General features: G+C 46.6%; 1 long non-coding RNA gene and 1 other non-coding gene across 5 annotated transcripts; both read right to left on the minus strand.

Annotated features, from left to right (window-relative positions):
• Positions 1-823: 823 nt before the first annotated feature.
• Positions 824-12156, minus strand: LOC141096753 (uncharacterized). Of its 4 annotated transcripts, none has more exons than XR_012233769.1 (3): positions 12135-12156; positions 3593-4007; positions 824-2469 (listed from the first exon to the last, which is right to left on the minus strand). It is a non-coding gene; the product is annotated as an uncharacterized lncRNA (long non-coding RNA). The 4 variants fall into 4 exon arrangements; XR_012233767.1 differs by lacking the exon at positions 12135-12156 and adding an exon at positions 8289-8312; XR_012233766.1 differs by lacking the exon at positions 12135-12156 and adding an exon at positions 8191-8301.
• On the minus strand, positions 2540-2652 carry LOC141096848 (small nucleolar RNA SNORA26). Its single transcript, XR_012233799.1, has one exon. It is a non-coding gene; the product is annotated as a small nucleolar RNA SNORA26 (small nucleolar RNA).
• Positions 12157-20800: the final 8644 nt, after the last annotated feature.

Raw genomic sequence — 20800 nt, forward strand, 5'->3', positions numbered from 1 at the left:
TTTCTAAAGGGGGGATTGTACTTTTACAATATTATCTTTGATTGTCACTTTCTCACGTTTCACCCCCTTACTCATGTCTACTACAGGCCATTTTGCTTGTGGTATTCTGTAGGGTGGTGTTTGTGCGCCAATTACAACATCTAATATTTCCACAAAGTTACTCTGGTGTGTTATTTGTATTTGCCCCCTTGTTTCAGTATTTTTCTGCTGCTTTTACAGGAGCACAAGGCAGATTCTACACAGACTAGCTGGACAGCTCTGAAGAGGGACTATGAGAAGAGGAATGAGATGTATGCACTGGGGCATACAAGATTTATATTGAAACTACACGTATGTAGAATAGGCATCTTGAGAGATTGTTTATGTATATCTATTAACTAAATAGAATTTGATGAGAAAAAAAAAGCCAGTTACTTCATTAGGCTGAGTGCAGACGTACTTTTTGGCCCTGCGGATTTTTCCGCGCAGAATGGAAGAAATCCGCAGGTCAAATGACCTGCGTTTCACCTGCAGATTTAGTGCAGTTTTTGTGTGGATTTCCCCTGCAGTTTTCCACCTGCAGATTTCTATAATGGAGCAGGTGGAAAACTGCAGCAAAACCGCACAAAAGAAGCGACATGCTGCTTCTTTTATTCTGCACCAAATCTGCAGCATGTGCACAGCCTTTTTTGTTTTACATAGCCTTAAATGGTACTGTACATCATGTGCAGTTCTGCAGGGCCAAATCTGCTGCAGAACTGCACAGAATCTGCACAGGGCCTTACAGTGCACCCAGGCAGATTCTCCTCAGCATAATTTATACATTAATATTCACAGCCAGTCATTTTCATTAATTTTTTTTTTATTATTCAGGTCAGTCAAGGATACAAAAAAAACAAGTTTTTCAAAGCAAAATAGGAGTATTCAGCACTACAATGGCACACAGAATAAGAGCGTTTGGTCCACAAAACAATTCTTCAATACACTTTACATAAAACGATTGATCTAGCTTTTAGGCAATAAGACTGTTCCATTTCTTGCTGTCCAAGAGGTGCATAGATATACCATCCAAGCACACAAAACAAGTGCTATAGGAGTTTACCAGTATTTCAGTGGGCAGAAGATGGGACTAAGCAAGGATTTGACCATTTAGAGGGAAACAACCTAACTAAAAACTCGAAATGAAGTGGTTACAAGTCAGCACACCAAGTGTTAATACATGGTGACATATGGTCTTATCACATGTAGTTGCTTACTGTGAAGCAGTCTTCATAACAACTTGGGTTGACTGCAACATTACAGCACTCCCTAGCAGTCATACCTGTGAGCCCCCAGATTCCAGCACAGGCCACTCCAGTGGTCTGCACCAAAGTGATGCCACAGGACCGCTAAGGCCTCTGACCGCAGTGATCAGGTGACAGACATGTGCATGAGAGAAACATACAATGCCTCAATGGTTGTGACAAATAGATGTCATTGCTTGTTGTGTGGCCTGTGCTGGATGAATGGGGGATTGGGTCACTGCAGGAAAATATGGCCGTTTGCAGTTTACTCTACATCCATGCCCCAAGTTGTTTTTACCTTTAAGGGGCTGTCAGAAATAGTTAGAAAGTGCAGTAAAGTCCCTTGTAATAAGTTAAAAGATGGCACTGTCTGAATGTATCCCAAGCCTGTCTTCATAGCAGTCAGCCTACACTCCTGACACTGGCCATCAGGCTACTGGAGAATACAAGGTAATGTACTGAGCACTGGATCTTGCAGGCACAGTTTGGCAGGTCCCATTAGGAAATACCATTTAGCTTATGTTATTAGAAATTACAGCCATTATTTGTAATGAGAATCAGATATCAACTAGTAGTTATTGTGTTCTAGTAAATTATTAAAAAGGCTGCAAAATCATGAAGCTTTCCCATAGGGAGCAATTCATTTTAACAGTTTTACCACAGTGTGAGACTTCAGTGAGCCTCCTAGGATGACATCTTAAGTGCATGGCCCCTATTCTTACCAGTACATCTCAGCACCAAAACCATTGAGACTCAGATCACTGGCATTTGTAAATAATGCTGCAGCCAGTAGTAATTTGCAGTGAATGCTTTGGCCCACTGTCTGCTGGAAGGGGGAGGAAAAAAAAGCCACAATACCTAATAATTACACATCTGAACATAAGGAATAACCGAGTCAATCCCACTCTTGAAACTTTGGACCCAACTCCACAGGCTAGATTGATATGGTGTGGGAATGGAAATAAGACTTTACTAAATATTGTGCACAAGCTGAATAGTATAATTATGCAAGCACACATTTTACAAAGCTCTCCAATAGGCCTGTGTAAGCGTCAAGAAGGGCATCCCCGAGGGGAGTCCGCCAAGTCACATGGTGTAAGTACTTCATCAAGTTAGATGGATCTTGTATAGTTGGCTATCAGGGTAGACAGATTGCAGATTGTAAGCCATAGATAAAGGAAGTGGACTTTAGATGATTCTCAAGTTCCTGTAATAAGACAAAAGTTTGATTACACACAAGTAAAACAGTGATGCAAATAACCACAAGTCAGACAATGCAATGTTGCTCCCGACAGGATACAAAGTAAAAACATTTTTACCTTGAGTTTTAGAGAGCTTTTATATACCCCCCTGTGATGGCCACTTAAAGAATAAGTCTTAAAGTGGGCAAAGCTGGAAAGGGGACACACTAAAGGCCCTTTTACCTTTAGCGATGCACCAGCGATCCGACCTGGTCAGGATCGCTGGTGCATCGCTAAATGGTCGCTAGTGAGCTGTCACACAGACCTCACAGCGATGCAGCAGCGACACATCGCACGATACTCCCCTTTCACACACAGCGATCCTGGCATCCTCCCGCCCGCCTCCACGCGTCGCTCGTCGTCACAGCAGGAAGCTGACGACGAGAAATGGAGCCGGACATTCTCGCGCGATCAGCGATGGACAGCGGGGGAGCCGGTCGGAGGCAAGTATCACACAATCAGTGACGTTATAGCGATATCGCTATGTGTAAAACCCCCTTTAAAAGTAGCCTGAATACTTAAACATTCCCAGCTTTGACCTGGGTATAACTTGTCATTATGCCACAAGTTCAGGTCCACAATAGTTACACTCTCAGTCTTGCAGTGATTGAGCTGCGAACCCATGCAAGATAAGGGGTCAGAAGGACCCCACATTATAGAGATGACCAGGGAGGGACATGCACCCATGTAGGATAAACGTTACAGTGGACTACAAGAGCAGTGAGGCAGTATATAGCAGCCCATCTCTATCTTGGGAGGCCATATAGCAGGTTCACATTACTAGCCACCGAAAGCTTGCATAACTATATTCAAAGCAATTGCAGTCCATTATAGATTTTGCAGGGAATTATCTACAAAATATTCATTACATGCAGATTTAACACATTCAAATTTGCACTGTAGGTCAGTATTTCCAGCATATGGAAAACTTTATAAAATCCCATATGACACCGATACAATATGTGGTAATTCAGCATTGTACATTACACTTAAATGTAGTCCAAGCAAAGCCACAGAGGTTTTAAGACTGGGCTGTAAAACTAATCATTGCATAAAACAGACTGCATTAACAGGTCAAAGTAAACACACCCGTGTTGTTCAGCATGATGATGTGGAGATTAGGGGTACACTGGAGCATTTACTAAGCCGCCTGTTTCGGGGCACTAGCCTGCTGTTTGTCGGCACTAGCCTGCTGTTTGTCGGCACTAGCCTGCTGTTTGTCGGCACTAGCCTGCTGTTTGTCCTCTTCTGTTTGGGAATTGGACCACTCTCTGTACACACGAGACACTGTTGCACGTGAAAAGCCGAGCAGTTTTGCAGCCTCTGCAACGCTTTTGCCTGAAAGGATCGTGCCAATTATCATGCCACGTTCAAATTCATTCAGCTCTTTCATTTTCCCCATTTTGGAGCACTAATTTGTGAACACACAAGACAGTCTTAAAAAATGAAGTTCCACTGCCAGAAACTTCACTCCAGTCGGTAAAAGCAGATTTCCAAGAGATTCCTACAAAAGAAGAGCAAGCGATATTTTAAAATGTACAATTCAGATACATATAAAATCTGCACAGACACTGAACAATCAGGAATATGTAGAGAACAAAAAAGCCTTGGATGAACATATTCAGAATTGAGTCCTCAGTGGTTGATACCTTAACCACTGAGGACTCTCAATTCTGAATATTTTTCTATCTACTGGCTAACACTGTACAAAGATATACATCTTTCCTGCATCAAATTGGATGAACATGGCATTTATTCTGAGATTACTACTATCCTAACATGACAACTGGGGTTTGTACCCAGTCCTAACTCGTAATAGCTGGTAACGAGACGTTGCATTGTGTGATCTTGCTCTTATCCCAAACCCTCCAAATAGGGTGGCCTCTTAAGGGTGTGCACACGTTGCGGATTCTGTTGCGGATTTTTCTGTGCAGATTTAGCCAAATCCACAGGTCAGACGACTGGCGTTTTACCTGAATATTTAGTGCACATTAGCCTGTGGTTTTTCCCTGCGTTTTGACACCTGGTCTTGGAGCAGGTGTCAAACCGCTGCAGATTCCACATAAAGAAACGACATGCTGCGGATTTAAAACCGCAGCTAATCCGCACAGAAAAATCCACGGCATGTGCACTGCGTTTTACAATTTCTATGGACTATAAAGGTACTGTGCAATGCAGCAGAAACTGCTGCGGATCCGCAGGGCCAAATCCGCTGCGGCTCCACAGCAGAAGCCACAATGTGTACACACACCCTTAGGTAGACATTGAGGGAAGTTTGCCCTCTGTACATAGATCGAGTGGATCACTATAATTGCCACTTCTGAGTACTTATGACAGCCATATGCCATAACAGCTAGTGTAAAACCCCCTTCATTGCTCTTTTAATAAAGAGGAACAATATTCTAGTAAAAGCTTTAACAATTCAATGTCATGTTTTGAATCCATAAGGTTTATTAATACGTTCAATTATGTATTAAAATATATACAAACCCAAACTGGTCAATCCAGTCATACCGTTACAAAGACATGTGACCAAAGCCAACTTACCTCCAGGGCCAAGTGCCTGCAAGGCCATTTATCAGATCAAGCGATTCATGGCATGAGAGAAGCGGGAGTGACATTGTTATGGGGTCTATTTTCTGGAAAGATCTTTCTATATCCTTCAATACACTAAACAGACCCACAATGCTTCCCTTTTACCTAACTAACACAGACCACTTGGGTATGTGCACACTAAGTTTTTGCATCTCATGGCAAGAAAAACAGCATAAAGTTCACGAAGTTACAACTTTCCCATACTTTGTATGTGTGAAATCTGCAGCAAACACATTGTAAGAATTGGCATGTATGAGACTTCACAAATCTTAATGTTTGCTGGGAATAGGAATTTCTTCAGGTTGTGACAAAACTGAATAAAAAAAAAACAAAAAAAAAACAAAAAAAAAAAAAACACAACAACGTGTCCACAGACCCTTAGGACTTGTTCCTACGTTGTGTTTTTCCCAGCAATTTTTCTGCCAGATTGAGATTTTTCTGAAGACCCATGTTGCCTCTTATTGCAGATTTAAAGCAGCTTCAATTCTGCAGCATGTCAATTTTGCCAGCATTTCCCTATTGAAATGCAAAAAAATAAAAATCCATGCATTTTCTGTAGCATTTTTCAGAGCTAAAAGGACTGCTGAAAATGTTTAAGTGCACACTTCTTACTTGTGGGTTTCTAAAACCATGTATATGCAAACTGTCTCTTCAGATAGCACTCTATCATCACCTATTGAACACTGCAAGTTGAGATTCTGATTTGGCTTTTATCCAGCGTCATACTGCAAGACTTGTAGGACTGCTACTTACAATAGGTGGTGCTAGAGTTAGTCCTCTTCCTCTTTGAAGAGAATCTGCACATTTAATTAGCTACCAAGGCATTGAAGTCTCCCCACACTGGCATGCCAGACATGGCATGTCACTGCGTAAGGAGACAACAGCCTGTAAGGCTAAAGGTACTGTCACACTTAGGCTACTTTCACACATCAGTTTTTTGCCGTCAGGCAGGATCCGGCTATTTTTAGAAAAAACGGATCCGGCATAAATTTTGGATAACTGTAGAAACGGATCCGTTTTTCTGCCGGATCCGTCTAGCAGGTTATATCTGTTTCCTGGGGGCTGACCAATTGGATCTGAGCATGCGCAGACTTAAAAAAACGGATCCGGTGGCTGGATCCGTCTTTTTCTGGATCCGGCGCATTCCGGCACCCATAGACTTTCATTGTGGCAAAAAGCCGGAAGCGTCGGATCCGGCGCTTCCGGCTTTTTCGCCAGAGGAAAAAAAAAAAAAAAAAAACTTTACAGTAGCCGTTTTTTCCAGACGCCGGACTGAGACAAGTAGCCGGATCCGGCAAAAAACGCATGAAACGCAACGCCATCCGGCGCTAATGCAAGTCAATGGGGAAAAACTGGATCCGGCATTGCATTTTGCCGGATCCGGTTTTACAAAAAAAAGCCAGATCGCGCCTGACGGCGAAAAACTGATGTGTGAAAGAAGCCTTAGCGATGCACCAGCAATCCCGACCAGCGATATGACGCGGTCAGGATCGCTGGTGCATCGCTAAGTGGTCGCTAGTGAGCTGCCAACAGGCAGATCTCACCAGCGACATCGCTGGGGACGGGGGTCGCTACTTACCTGTCAGACGAGGCGATCCTGACATCCTCCCGCCCGCGTCGCTCATATCCACAGCAGGAAGCTGACGACGAGAAACGGCCCAGGACGTTCTTGTGCGATCAGCGATAACCAGCGGGGGAGCGGTCGGAGGTAAGTATCAGACATAGCGATATCACTAGCAATATCACTATAACGTCACAAAAACCAGTGATGTTATAGCGATATTGCTAGCAATATCGCTTTGTGTGACAGGCCTTTAAGTGCCCACGTTGCAGAAACGTCTGCATTTCTGCAACTCCCTGCTGCGGGTAAAATGCATGCGGAATTCACATGCGTTTTCCCGCAAAACACAAGCGTTTTTAGCTTGCAGAATGCTTGTGCTTTCCAAGCAATTTGAAGCATTGCTTGGAAAAGTGATTGACAGGTTGGTCACACTTGTCAAGCATAGTGCAAGTGTGATCACCTCTTTACAATTGATGCTGCCTATGTGGCATCAATAGTAAAAGATATGGGAAAAAAAAAAAAAAAAAAAAAAAAAAAAAAAAAAGGTTTTCTCACCTTCTGACGGCCCCCGATGTCCTTAGCTTTGTGCATAGGACCTTTGTGACACCATGCTCGCGAGAGGGTAAGTATATCACTACTTTTAATTCTATTTTTAACAGGATTATGGTGCCCAGGGTGTGGAGGACAGTCTTCTCCTCCAGACCCTGGGTACCATCCGCACATGAACCGCTCACTTTATGCATGGTAGGCATAGTCACATGCGCAAAGTGAGTTTGAATGCAATCCTATGGCGGCGGCACCACGATTCTGCAGAAATAATGAAAATGCTGCGAATTTTACCGCTATGCGATTCTGCAGCAGTAAAATCCACAGCATGGGCACAGCACCTGCGGAATCCCATAGGAATGACTTCTTTTAACACTTTGCAGTTGGATTTTATTACAAACTGTACAGTCTCCTATAGCCTGTACAGTGCTGCATTACTGATTGCATAAGGAGCCCCCATGAGTGTCTTTCTGGCCTCCTCAGCTGATCTATGAACGCAGCAAAGGTTAATACGCAGCAGAACAAGGTGCCGGTACCCGCCAGATGGGGCAGCAGTCACTGGGGCTGCACTGTACTTCAGATGCATGGAGAAACAGGCGGCCACCCACGCTCCTCCCGACGCTAGGCCATGCGGACACGCTCCGCCCGCAGCGCTCCCCGTGCTGCACCTCCGGGCCCCGCGCGATGTGCTCGCAGCTGCAGACCCGCATCACGTGGCGCAGCGCGGGATGTTAACCCCCTCCCGGCCGGGTATTACGTGTCCCTCACGACAGGATACAGGGTGGAGATGGCGGCTCCGCGCTGTGTTTTAGAGAGGGTACGCTCTGCCCCGGTGATGCCACTGCAGGCACGGCAGCTCTGAGTGGACAATGAGGGGGCGTACACGCGGCGGCACATGACCAGAGCGCGGCCTGCGCCGAGAAGAATAGCGGCCGGCCGCCAGGCTCCGCGGGATATACCGACGAGCGAGCACCGCGGCTCTTACCGACGTCTCCGCTCCACCGTAACACCGGGCAGCAGGTGACTCCGCCGCCGCTTGCAGCCCGTCCCCGCACACAGCCCAAGCCTCGCACTGCTACTTACCAGCGACCGAACCCAGAGAGGAAGAGGAGGGCCCGGCCGCCAGCTAATAAAGGAGAGCAGCTCTCGCGAGAGCCAGCGGGAGACGCGCGGTGCCAGACTCCACGTGACTGATTCTCACTCTAATGTGTGTTGGCGGAACTACAACGCCCGGCATGCCTTGCTGTTCATGGACAGATGTGAATGATGGACGTTGTAGTGTGCAGGGATTTGCAGTTTTGCTCAGTGAATAGTGAGGATGATTGTCCAAACCTGGCAGCGACCCGTGTGCCACAGAATGAGCACAAGAATGGCCATAATTCTACTAATCCCAGACTAAAGGGAGGTGTGGGGTTTCCTGGGCTCCTGCAGGGGCCGAGCATGTCCTATGTGACTGTAATGTCTTGTATGTTAGTGGATTGCAGCCAGCCTGTATTAATGGGCAGGGGTCGGCTGCACTAGGGAACGTGCCAGCACTAATGGGCAGGGGTCGGCCGCACTAGGGAACGTGCCGGTACTAATGGGCAGGGGTCGGCCGCACTAGGGAACGTGCCGGCACTAATGGGCAGGGGTCGGCCGCACTAGGGAACGTGCCGGCACTAATGGGCAGGGGTCGGCCGCACTAGGGAACGTGCCGGTACTAATGGGCAGGGGTCGGCTGCACTAGGGAACGTGCCGGTACTAATGGGCAGGGGGTCGGCTGCACTAGGGAACGTGCCGGCACTAATGGGCAGGGGCCGGCCGCACTAGGGAACGTGCCGGCACTAATGGGCAGGGGTCGGCCGCACTAGGGAACGTGCCGGCACTAATGGGCAGGGGCCGGCCGCACTAGGGAACGTGCCGGCACTAATGGGCAGGGGGTCGGCCGCACTAGGGAACGTGCCGGCACTAATGGGCAGGGGTCGGCCGCACTAGGGAACGTGCCAGCACTAATGGGCAGGGGCCGGCCGCACTAGGGTACGTGCCGGCACTAATGGGCAGGGGTCGGCCGCACTAGGGAACGTGCCAGCACTAATGGGCAGGGGTCGGCTGCACTAGGGAACGTGCCGGCACTAATGGGCAGGGGGTCGGCTGCACTAGGGAACGTGCCGGCACTAATGGGCAGGGGTCGGCCGCACTAGGGAACGTGCCAGCACTAATGGGCAGGGGCCGGCCGCACTAGGGTACGTGCCGGCACTAATGGGCAGGGGTCGGCTGCACTAGGGAACGTGCCGGCACTAATGGGCAGGGGTCGGCCGCACTAGGGAACGTGCCGGTATTAATGGGCAGGGGTCGGCCGCACTAGGGAACGTGCCAGCACTAATGGGCAGGGGTCGGCTGCACTAGGGAACGTGCCGGTACTAATGGGCAGGGGGTCGGCCGCACTAGGGAACGTGCCAGCACTAATGGGCAGGGGTCGGCCGCACTAGGGAACGTGCCGGCACTAATGGGCAGGGGCCGGCCGCACTAGGGTACGTGCCGGCACTAATGGGCAGGGGTCGGCTGCACTAGGGAACGTGCCGGCACTAATGGGCAGGGGTCGGCCGCACTAGGGAACGTGCCGGCACTAATGGGCAGGGGTCGGCCGCACTAGGGAACGTGCCGGCACTAATGGGCAGGGGTCGGCCGCACTAGGGAACGTGCCGGCACTAATGGGCAGGGGCCGGCCGCACTAGGGAACGTGCCGGTACTAATGGGCAGGGGTCGGCCGCACTAGGGAACGTGCCGGCACTAATGGGCAGGGGGTCGGCCGCACTAGGGAACGTGCCGGCACTAATGGGCAGGGGCCGGCCGCACTAGGGAACGTGCCGGTACTAATGGGCAGGGGTCGGCCGCACTAGGGAACGTGCCGGCACTAATGGGCAGGGGGTCGGCCGCACTAGGGAACGTGCCGGCACTAATGGGCAGGGGGTCGGCCGCACTAGGGAACGTGCCGGCACTAATGGGCAGGGGCCGGCCGCACTAGGGAACGTGCCGGCACTAATGGGCAGGGGTCGGTCGCACTAGGGAACGTGCCAGCACTAATGGGCAGGGGCCGGCCGCACTAGGGAACGTGCCGGCACTAATGGGCAGGGGTCGGCTGCACTAGGGAACGTGCCGGCACTAATGGGCAGGGGGTCGGCCGCACTAGGGAACGTGCCGGTACTAATGGGCAGGGGTCGGCTGCACTAGGGAACGTGCCGGCACTAATGGGCAGGGGGTCGGCTGCACTAGGGAACGTGCCGGCACTAATATGCAGGGGTCGGCTGCACTAGGGAACGTGCCAGCACTAATGGGCAGGGGTCGTCTACACTAGGAAATATGCCTAATACTTGCATGCCTGGTGGTGCTGGAGTGGCTCTTTAAAAGGCTCATGCACACAACCGTATTTTTGGTCTGAGTTCTATCTGTGGAAAAAACTGACAGCACTCGGACCAATGTTAATTCAATGGGACAGTGCAGATGACCGATCTTTTTTACTGACTGAATCCCAGAGTGTTCATCAGCTATATCCTCCTTCTCCTCTTGCTTCCTCGAGCTCAATGTGGACAAATCTGAGCTCATCATCTTTTCTCCATCTTACAGAATCTGTCCCTTCCTCAATCTACTAAAATCCTTGTGCATGCCCTCATCATCTCCCGCCTCGACTACTACAACATCCTTTTCTGTGGTCTCCCTGCTAACACCCTCAAACCTCTCCAGTCCATCCTCAACTCTGCTGCCTGACTAATTCATCTTTCTCCTCGCTACTCCCCTCTGCAAATCTCTTCACCAGCTCCTATTCCCTCAGTGTATACAATTCAAATTACTAATACTGACCTACAAGGCCATCTATAACTTGTCTCCTACATATGTCTCTGAACTAATCTCCCGATACCTTCCCTCACTTAATCTCTGAGCCTCCCAAGACCTCCTTCTCTCCTCCACACTTATTCGCTCCTCACCCAACCGCCTCCAAGACTTCTCCCGAATAGCCCCCATCCTCTGGAATTCTTTGCCCCAACATGTCCGACTATCAACCACATTCAGATCCTTCAGACGGAACCTGAAAACCCACCTCTTCAAGAAAGCCTACAATGATCCCCGCTGCCTCCTCACCACTACTAGAGCTACCGCCTCATAATCACTGGAGCTGCTGCAACCCCCCAACCTACTGTCTCCTTCCCCACCATCCTGTAGCATGTAAGCCCGAAAGGGCAGGGTCTTCTCTCCCCTCAATATCAGCCTGTGATTGTTAGTTTGTTTACTGTAAGTGATATCTGTATTTCGTATGTAACCCATTCTCATGTACAGCACCATGGAACCAATGGTGCTATATAAATAAATAATAATAATCTGCATGTGAAAAATTTTACAGCATGCTCTAGTTTCTTCCAAAAATCGGATGAGATTCACCCATTCAAGTCTATGGGTGCGTACAAAAAAAAAAAAAATAATGATGCCACAATATGTAGCATCTGATTTTTATTAATACATTCTAATTCTGTAACATGGGAAACTGTAAATGGTTAATAGCTGCTCATGTAAAATACAGATTGTGTCCAGACTGCACACAAATGACCCAGAGGAAAAAAAATTGTCCCAGTTTTCTGGATAAAGCTTTGAACGATCATGTGAACCTACCCAAAAAGTAAGGCTATGTTCCCACTATGAGTTTTTGATGTTGCGGATTTTCTGCACCTGCTAGGTAAATTAGATAGCTGTCCACTCAGCAAGCAGCAAATAATGTGACAAATCCACTTCTCGCTTCGTGTGTACTAGATAAGGCATTAAAGTGGACTTGAGGTAGATCGGTTATGTTTCTAAACACTTGTGAGACAGGTGTAGTGCAGCGGTGTCCAAGATGTGCAGTGATGAGGCAGTGATCCAGGCAAGTTCAAAACAAAACGTGGTTAATGTCCAAAAACTCACACAGTGCACAGCACGCTGTATCCTCCGGATCACAACCGGGAAAACAAAAGACAGTCCGGGACCGGTTGCCGTGAGCGACCGCACTGCCGTGTACGCAGGGGGTGACAGACCCTTTTGCTCCGCTTGGCCCTGTGTTGCCTCACACAGGGAGTGCTCTGCAGACCAACTGCTCTGTCTGCTTGCAAGACCAAAACTGACACACCCAAAACTCTATACTGCAGGGTTTAAACAGGAATCTATGGCCATGGCCACTTGTAAGACCCAGCCCTGGAGTGGAGCGACCCACCCCACTTCCATCCTGTAGATCGCTCTAAGGCTGGAGTCACACTAACCTGCGCAAAATACGCTCCGTATTTTACATGCGTAATACGGATGAATCACCACTAAATAGTGGTCCGTAGGTCATCCGTAAGCAAGGTGAGGTCGCGTATTTTGCGCATGTGTGTATCCGTATGTAATCCGTATGCAATCCGTATGGCGAGATTTTCTCGCAGCCTTGCAAAATGGACATTTAACGGTTTTGAGGCCTGCAAACTATTTAAATCATTAGCCTGCACCCTATTTATTGGCTCAGGAACAGGTGGCTGCCTCCATTCTGTACATTTGTCACCTTGCTTTCACGAGGTGTGTTGGTGTTCTTTGTGCAGCATGACAGAGGGTCTGACATTCAATACAACTGAGCAGGTTCTCTTTACCTGGCTTTTGTCACGGCGCCTTGGCCAACCATATCCTGTGATAGTGGATCCGCGGAGGAGGAGACGCATGTGGGTACATCCACTTTTGAGGCAATGACTCACAAGAGGTCATTTTCACCGCCTCTATTCGTCTCTGCGGGAGCATCCGGATAAATTTTACCAGTACTGTCGCATGAGCATTTCCACATTTGATCGACTCTTGGAGACAGTGCGCCCTGGGATCACATTTCAGGACACAAGGATGCGCAAAGCGATATCTGCAGAGGAGCGACTTCTACTCACAATACGGTATGTACTACACAACCACTTTCTCTATGTTCATAATGTGTGTGTTAATTTATGTATTGTGCCCTTCTTGGACAAAGCGTAATACCCTCATCTTACTCAAAATATGTTTCACCTGACACACCAGAATGTTACATCTAATATGTCCTGCATATCACTTAGTAATTGTGCCCCCAAATATGTGTGTGTTGTTCTCTCTCATTTCCTACCAAGTTTGGTCGGCATGTAACTGTTTTTTTTTCAGGTAAGCCATTCTAAACTTTACTATTTCTGTTGTTCTACAGCTTCCTGTCCACTGGCCTGTCTTATGCCGCCCTCCACCATGAGTTTCTCATTGGAAAGTCAACCATTTCAGGCATAGTGAGGTCTACATGTGCACAAATCTGGCAAGACTCCATCAAGTGGTCCTACCCGAGCCCAGGATGGAAGACTGGTTAAGGATTTCAAGGGACTTTGAGGAGGACTGCCAGTTTCCAAATTGTATTGGGGCCCTGGATGGCAAACATATCAGGGTGCGTAAGCCGCCGAACTCTGGCTCCCAATTCTTCAATTATAAACAATACTTTTCTGTTGTATTGTTGGCTCTGGTAGACCCTCAATACAAGTTTATAATTGTTGACATTGGGGCTTATGGAAGGACGGGAGACTCTAGAGTCTTCAATACTTCCATAATGGGTCGGCGGCTACGCACCAACCAGTTGGATCTACCACCACCACGCCAGCTACCAGGCTCCCCCGAACAATCAGTCCCTTATGTCCTTGTGGCAGATGAGGCCTTTCAGTTATCACGCAATGTCATGAGGCCATATCCCAGGCGCAACCTTGACCACAGGCGCAGAATTTTTAACTTGCGCCTATCACGTGCTAGGCGACTGGTGGAGTGTTCCTTTGGGATTCTTTGTGCCAAATGGCAGGTACTCCAGTCTGACATTCAGTTGAGTGAGCAAAATGTGAATGAAGTTGTGAAAGCCTGTGTTGTTCTGCATAACTTCACCAGGATACATGATTGTTCCTCCTCTGATGGTGTTGTGCGTAGGCCGGACAATGTGCGCAGGGTGAGACCACCTATCAACCCTCAGCGTAGACCGCTCTCTGGTCTCAAAGTGCGTGATATTTTCACCAATTACTTTATCTCACCTGAGGGGGCAACTTCTTGGCAAGAGAATGCTGTGTCTATGTTATAATTTGTTTAGTTAAGTGTGTCTAAATATATATTACTCAAGCCTTAATGATTCTCTGAGTGTTTCCTTGCATTGGTTGGTGTATGTTAGTATGTTGTGAGGGATTTTTAAAAATCACACAGAGACGTTAACTAGAGTAGACAGATTTTTAGTTTTGTCTTTTTTTTGGTTTGTTTTGCTTAACCCCTTACCTACAAAGGACGTAATATTCCGTCCATGTGACCCTGGACCTAACTACCATGGACGGAATATTACGTCCCAGCGATCAGCGGCGCCCACGTGGTGAGCGCCGCTGATCGCGGCCGGGTGTCAGCTAATTATCATAGCTGACACCCGGCACAATGTGTCAGGGGCGGTCACGGACCGCCCCCGACACGTTAACCCCTTGCACACCGCGATCAAACGCGATCGCGGTGTACCGGGGGTTAAAGGGAAGCATCGGCAGGGAGGGGGCTCCCTCCGTGCTTCCCTGAGCCCCCCACGGCAGCGCAATGTGCAGCGCTGCTGCGGGGGGCTCCTTTCCTCCAGGCCCCCGAATCCAAGATGGCGACGGGGGCCTGAGGAAGCTGGCTGTGATCTGTGATGTGACAGATAAGCGATCTGTCACAGGACAGTGATGTCCCACCTGGGACAAGGTAATAAAGTAAAAAAAAAAAAAAAAAGTGTTAAAAATAATTTAAAAAAAATCGCTAAATAAATTAGTAAAAAAAAAAAATATATATTCCCCAATAAATCCATTTTTTCAAAATAAAAAAACCCAAAAACAATAAAAGTACACATATTTGGTATCGCCGCGTCCTTAATGACCTGCCCTATAAAACTGTCCCATTAGTTAACCCCTTTAGCGAACCTCTTAAAAAATAAAAATAAAAAACAAAGCAAAAAATAATGATTTATTATCATACCACCGAACAAAAAGTGCAATAACGCGCGATCAAAAAGACGCATATAAATATCCATGGTACCGCTGAAAACGTCATCTTGTCCCGCAAAAAACGAGCCGCCAAACAGCATCATCCGCAAAAAAATAAAAAAGTTATAGCTCGCAGAATAAAGCGATACAAAAATAATTATTTTTTATATAAAATTGTTTTCATTGCAAAAAACCGACAAAACATAAAAAAACGACCTAAATGAGGTATCGCTGTAACCATACTGACCCGAAGAATAAAACCGCTTTATCAATTTTACCGCACGCGGAACTGTGTAAACGCACCCCCCCAAAAGAAATTCATGAAACGCTGGTTTTTGTTCATTCTGCGTCCCAAAAATCGAAATAAAAAGCGATCAAAAAATGTCACGTGCCCGAAAATGGTACCAATAAAAACGTCAACTCGTCCCGCAAAAAATAAGACCTCACATGACTTGGTGGGTCAAAATACGGAAAAATTATAGCTCTCAATATGTGGTGATGCAAAAACTATTTTTACAATAAAAAGCGTCTTTTAGCGTGCGACAGCCACCAAACATAAAAACCGCCATAAATCGTAAATCAAACCCCCCGTTATCACCCCCTTAGTTAGGGAAAAATAATAAAACTAAAAGAAAATGTATTTATTTCCATTTTCCCGCTAGGGTTAGGGTTAGGGCTAGAGTTAGGGTTAGGGCTAGAGTTAGGGTTAGGGCTAGGGTTAGGGCTAGGGTTAGGGCTAGGGCTCAGATTAGGGTTAGGGGTGTGTTGAGGTTAGGGTTGGAGTTATAATTGGGGGGTTTCCACTGTTTGGGCACATCAGGTGCTCTCCAAAGGCAACATGGCGTCTGATCTCAATTCCAGCCAATTCTGCGTTGAAAAAGTCAAATGGTGCTCCTTCCCTTCCAAGCTCTGCCATGCGCCCAAACAGTGTTTTACCCCCACATGTAGGGTATCAGCCTACTCAGGACAAATTACAAAACAACTTTTGGGGTCCAATTTCTCCTGTTACCCTTAGGAAAATAAAAAATTGGGGGCAAAAATATCATTTTGCGGAAAAAAATGTTTTTTTTATTTTCACGACCAGGCGTTATAAACTTCTGTGAAGCACTTGGGGGTTCAAAGTGCTCTCCACACATCTAGATAAGCTCCATGGGGGGTCTAGTTTCCAAAATGGGGTCACTTGTGGGGAGTTTCAATAGTTTAGGTACATCAGGGGCTCTCCAAACGCACATGACACCCGCAGACCAATCCATCAAAGTCTGCATTCCAAAACGTCACTACTTCCCTTCCGAGCCCCGACGTGTGCCCATACAGTAGTTTTCTCCCACATATGAGGTATCAGCGTACTCAGGACAAATTGGACAACAACTTTTGGGGTCCAATTTCTCCTGTTACCCTTGGGAAAATAAAAAAAATGGGGACTAAAAGATGATGTTTGTTGAAAAAATACGATATTTTTATTTTCACGCCCGGTCGTTATAAACTTCTGTGAAGCACTGGGGGGTTCAAAGTGCTCACCACACATCTAGATAAGTTCATTAGGGAGTCTAGTTTCAAAAATGGGGTCACTTGTGGGGGGTTTCCACTGTTTAGGTACATCAGGGGCTCTCCAAAAGCAACATGACACCCGCAGACCATGCCATCAAAGTCTGCTTTCCAAAACGTCACTACTTCCCTTCCGAGCCCTGACGTGTGCCCATACAGTAGTTTTCTCCCACATATGAGGTATCAGCGTACTCAGGACAAATTGGACAACAACTTTTGGGGTCCAATTTCTCCTGTTACCCTTGGGAAAATAAAAAAATTGGGGACTAATTGATCATGTTTGTGGAAAAAATACGATTTTTTTATTTTCATGCCTGGGCATTATAAACTTCTGTGAAGCCCTTGGGGGTTCAAAGTGCTCACCACACATCTAGATAAGTTCCTCAGGGGGTCTAGTTTCCAAAATGGGATCATTTGTGGGGGGTTTCCACTGTTTAGGTACATTAGGGGCTCTCCAAAGGCAACATGACACCCACAGACCATTCCATCAAAGTCTGCATTCCAAAACGTCACTACTTCTCTTCCGAGCCCCGACGTGTCCCCATACAGTAGTTTTCTCCCACATATGGGGTGTCAGCGTACTCAGGACAAATTGGACAACAACTTTTGGGGTCCAATTTCTCCTGTTACCCTTGGGAAAATAAAAAAATGGGGACTAAAAAATGATGTTTGTGGAAAAAATACGATTTTTTTATTTTCACGCCCGGACGTTATAAACTTCAGTGAAGCACTGGGGGATTCAAAGTGCTCACCACACATCTATATAAGTTCCTTGGGGGGTCTAGTTTCCAAAATGGTGTCATTTGTGGGGGGTTTCTACTGTTTTGGTACATCAGGGGCTTTCCTAACGCGACATGGTGTCCGATCTCAATTCCAGCCAAAAACGTCAAATGGCGCTGCTTCCCTTCCGAGCTCTGCCATGCGCCCAAATAGAGGTTTACACCCACATGTGGGGTATCAGCGTACTCAGGATAAATTGCACAATATCTTTTAAGGTCCTGTTACTTTTGGAAAAATAAGAATTGAGGGTGAAAAGATCATTTTTGTGGAAAAAATATGATTTTTTAATTGTACTGCTGTACGTTATAAACTTCTGTGAAGCCCTTGGGGGTTCAAAGTTCTCACCACACATCTAGATAAGTTCCTTGGGGGGTCTAGATTCCAAAATGGTGTCATTTGTGGGGGGTTTCCACTGTTTTGGTACATCAGGGGTTTTCCAATCGCGACATGGTGTCCGATCTCAAATCTAGCCAAAAACGTCAAATGGCGCTTCTTCCCTTCCGAGCTCTGCTATGCGCCCAAATAGTCATTTACACCCACATATGGGGTATCAGCGTACTCAGGACAAATTACACAATAACTTTTAGGGTCCTGTTACCCTTGGAAAAATAAAAATTGGGGGTGAAAAGATTATTTTTGTGGAAAAAATATGATTTTTTAATTGTACCGCTGTACGTTATAAACTTCTGTGAAGCCCTTGTGGGTTCAAAGTTCTCACCACATATCTAGATAAGTTCCTTGGGGGGTCTAGTTTCCAAAATGGGGTCACTTGGGGGGTTTCCACTGTTTAGGTACATCAGGGGCTCTCCAAACGCGACATGGCGTCCGATCTGAATTCCAGCTAATTTTGCATTGAAAAAGTCAAACGGCGCTCCTTCCCTACTGAGGTCTGCCATGCGCTGAAACAGTGGTTCCCCCCCACATATCAGGTATCAGCGTACTCAGGACAAATTGCACAATAACTTTTGCAGTCCAATTTCTCCTGTTACCCTTGGTAAAATAAAGAAAATTGAACCTGAAGTATTTTTTTTGTGAAAAAAAGTTAAATGTTCATTTTTTTTTTAATATTCAAAAAATTCCTGTGACGCACCTAAAGGGTTAATAAACTTCTTGAATGTGGTTTTAAGCATCTTAAGGGGTGCAGTTTTTAGAATGGTGTCACTTTTGGGTATTTTCTATCATATAGACCCCTCAAAGTGGCTTCAAATGTGAAGTGGTCCCTAAAAATAAAATGGTGTTGCAAAAATGAGAAATCGCTGGTCATTTTTTAACCCTTATAACTTCCTAACAAAAAAAAATTTTGGTTCCAAAATTGTGCTGATGTAAAGTAAGCATGAGGGAAATGTTATGTATTAAGTTTTTTGTGTGCCGTATCGCTGTGATTTAAGGGCATAAAAATTCAAAGTTGGAAAATTGCGAAATTTTCAAAATTTTCGACAAATTTCCGTTTTTTTCACAAATAAACGCAAGTTATTTGAATGCAATTTTACCACTAACATGAAGTACAATATGTCACGAGAAAACAATGTCAGAATCACCGGGATCCATGGAAGCGTTCCAGAGTTATGACCTCATAAAGGTACAGTGGTCAGAATTGTAAAAATTGGCCCGGGAGTTAACGTGCAAACCACCCTTGGTAGTGAAGGGGTTAAAGGCAAACATAATTTTGCCATAACACAAATTTGGCAATGGCCAAAATGACCCTTTGTGCCTTCTTTAACTTGGTGTAACCATAATAACATTACATAAACAAAATTTTCCAAACATTATGCAATAACAACATTGCTGCATGCCTACAGTAACCTTGATTAGGCAACAAAAGGTGACCTCCATCACCTAAATAAAGTCAACAAGATAACACTCACATTTCCTCATAATGTTAGCCAATCATAGAAAGAGTCCACCGTGACAGGCAAGGCTACCTCACATCTTTAACACAGATATTACCTGTCTGTAGAACGGCCAATATTTAAGCATGCTATACTGGAAAGGATGAAAATACAAAACTCACTTGTTAAGACATAGAGAGAGCGTGATCTTCTGAATGCTGGTCGCCTCGATTTGTCTTACTAGAGCTTGCTAACCAAAAAGGTGAATACTTAACTAAGGCAAGCACGCCTTTCCTATGCGTTAGCAAGTGAGTAGTGTATTTTCATCCTTTCATTTAACAGTATAGCGCATTTAAATATTCTCTTTTCTACACACATGTAATATCTGTGTGAAAGGCGTGAGGTAGCGTTGCCTGTCATGATGGATTGTTTCATATGTTCGGAAAACAATGTGTAAAAATGTGAGTGTTAAATTATGTGATACATTTTGGTGAAGGAGAACACCTTTTTTTTTAACGAGATTAGAAGCACCAGTGACATGACACTGGACATCTCCAAACTTTGGTATCATAAATCCTCATATGTAGGGGAAGGGGAATGTGGAGGATCAGCCTGTGGGTGCTGCTGGACATTGTGTCCAACATCGCCCTGTGTGGGGCCATACTGTTGCCCATGATTCTGCAGTTGTCCAGCCTCCTGGGCCTGTTGGTGATACTGGCCAGAGTAATGCTGATGGTAAGGGGCTTCTGGTTGGCTCTGGTAGGCCCGTGGCTCATACCCACCAAGATAGCCAGATCGTCCCCAACCAGGTTGGGACCAGCCTCCAACACTGGGTGGGTACAAGTGGCCATATTGGTGGGGTTGGCTTGAGTAAGACATTTGGGGCTGCGGAATAGAAGGATGGGTAGTGGGAGGAAGGGCTTGAGGTGTTGGCCCACGTATTAGGGGCTGTTCAGACCCTGCTTGAGCAAGCATCTGTGTGGATGGTCTCATTGCCATTAAATTTCTTGGTGAGAGCTGCCACCTCTCCAGAAATTCAAACACCTCATATGGGGTATTGGGGGGGGTGCTTGCATCAAGCAGGATCTGAATACATCCCCTAATACGGAGCCTGACCTCACAGGTAAGGGCAAGGAGATAAAGGGTGAGGCTACGTGCATAGGCCTCCTCACCATCATCTGCAGTGACTCGGGACAAATAATTCATCACCCCTGTGTCAACATTGGTCCTGCTCTCTTGAATGGTGACATGGCGCCTTCTTCTTATACGCCGTGAGGCTACAGCAGCCTGTGGGGAGGACCTGATCTGGGCAGTTGGGCTGCTGCTCACATTGCCCGGCTCTTCCAGGATGGGTGAGGTGGCAGCAGCAGACCGTCCTGGTGGTGTATTGGGTAGGGCAGCCATTGTGTGTTCAGGTGAAGCCTCCTCTTCAGCCATC

The sequence above is a fragment of the Dendrobates tinctorius genome, unplaced genomic scaffold (assembly GCF_039654945.1).
Source record: "Dendrobates tinctorius isolate UK_male_01 unplaced genomic scaffold, ASM3965494v1 ptg000079l, whole genome shotgun sequence".
Taxonomy (NCBI): Eukaryota; Metazoa; Chordata; class Amphibia; order Anura; family Dendrobatidae; genus Dendrobates; species Dendrobates tinctorius.